The sequence below is a fragment of the Delphinapterus leucas genome, chromosome 13, assembly GCF_059928025.1.
Source record: "Delphinapterus leucas isolate spDelLeu-1000000601 "Yukka" chromosome 13, BTC_Dleu_Yukka2, whole genome shotgun sequence".
NCBI lineage: Eukaryota > Metazoa > Chordata > Mammalia > Artiodactyla > Monodontidae > Delphinapterus > Delphinapterus leucas.
The window spans coordinates 40517972-40519457 of record NC_143141.1 but is presented as its reverse complement, the minus strand read 5'-3'; the positions used below and the strand labels follow the sequence as shown (position 1 = coordinate 40519457).

The following is a 1486-nucleotide window of genomic DNA, read 5'->3' as shown; positions in this document are numbered from 1 at the left end:
CTGGGGGGAAAAGAATCAAGAAATATTTTCCCTCACAGCAAAGTTGAATAAATGTTAACTTCCTTCCTTTGCACGTGAACAGTTAGATATCCCTCATCTTACCAAATGTCAGCTTCTCCCTCCTACGGGACAATCCCCCTCATCTTCCCAAGGTCTTCACTCCGCAAGGAGTGAAGTCCTTCTTTTTCTGCTGCTTTGATACCTCTCTCTCTCCTGAATCATTCCCATTCACAAAGAAAATACACATGAAAAATTCCCATCCTCTCATATCCCCTGGCTACAGCCCCACCTCCCTGTTTCCCATCGTACCCAAATTTCTAGAATACTTCTCTGCCCACTGCCGAAGCCTCTGCCTTCATGGCACCACTGAAATGACCCGTCTCGGGGTCCCCAATGACTGCCCAAGTGCAATGGTTGTGTTTTTGTCCTAATCTTTTCTTTTTTTTTTTTTGCGGTACGCGGGCCTCTCACTGTTGTGGCCTCTCCCGTTGCGGAGCACAGGCTCCGGACGCACAGGCTCAGCGGCCATGGCTCACGGGCCCAGCCGCTCCGCGGCATGTGGGATCTTCCCAGACCGGGGCACGAACCCGTGTGCCTTGCAACAGCAGGCGGACTCTCAACCACTGCGCCACCAGGGAAGCCCTGTCTTAATCTTTTTTGATCTGACCATTCCCTCCTCCTGGACCCTAGCTTGGCTTCCAGGTCAACCTATCTGCTGGTTTCCTTCCTTCCTCCCTCCCTGCCTCCATCTGCTTAGCCTGTTCCATCCAACTTCATATGTTGGTGCAAATGGAGGGTTTTGTCTCAGCCTCTGTCCTCCTCTACCTATGCCCTCCCTGGGTCATCTCATCAGTGCCCAGAGACTGAAATTCCCTCTTTATGCTGTTGACACCCAAATTTCTACCAACTGAGACCTCTCCAGTCCAAGGCTGGCTCACAGAACTGCCTGCCATGTGGCTTCTCCTTGGTCAGTGTCTCAAGGATGTCTCACAGCCAACCAATCCAAAACCAGGGCTGATCTGCATTTCTGAGCACTTGAAAATTAAAGGAATTTATTCTTGTCTTCATCCTGGGTGATAATGCCTGCTGCTAAAATCTGTGTGTGTGTGTGTGTGTGTGTGTGTGTGTGAGAGAGAGAGAGAGAGAGAGAGAGAGAGAGAGAAGTGTGGTTGGGTGTGTGACCTAGAGTTCTATCCTCACTCACCATGTGCACAGTATCCTGATAGGCAGCTATGTGTCATTTTCCCTGGGTTTATTTCTATTGGACTATTTAGCCTTTTCCTACTAATTCCATGATATTTTGAATCATGACCTCCATGCCCCAATACCAACAAAAGTCCACTTCCCACATATTTCCTGGAATGTTGGAAAATGTTCTGTAAGCTATGATGATTGCCTTGCTGGGACCACGGGGCCAGGTCATGCCCTTTCAGGGGGACTTGAGAGAGGGTTTCCCTGAAGGAAAGAGATGTTCTCACTGCTATTC

General features: G+C 49.4%; 1 long non-coding RNA gene across 1 annotated transcript in view; it reads right to left on the bottom strand.

Moving 5' to 3' along the window:
* Positions 1-1486, bottom strand: part of LOC115803584 (uncharacterized) — a 66018-nt gene that overhangs the window by 43832 nt on the left and 20700 nt on the right. The gene's annotated exons all lie outside the window — the stretch shown is intronic.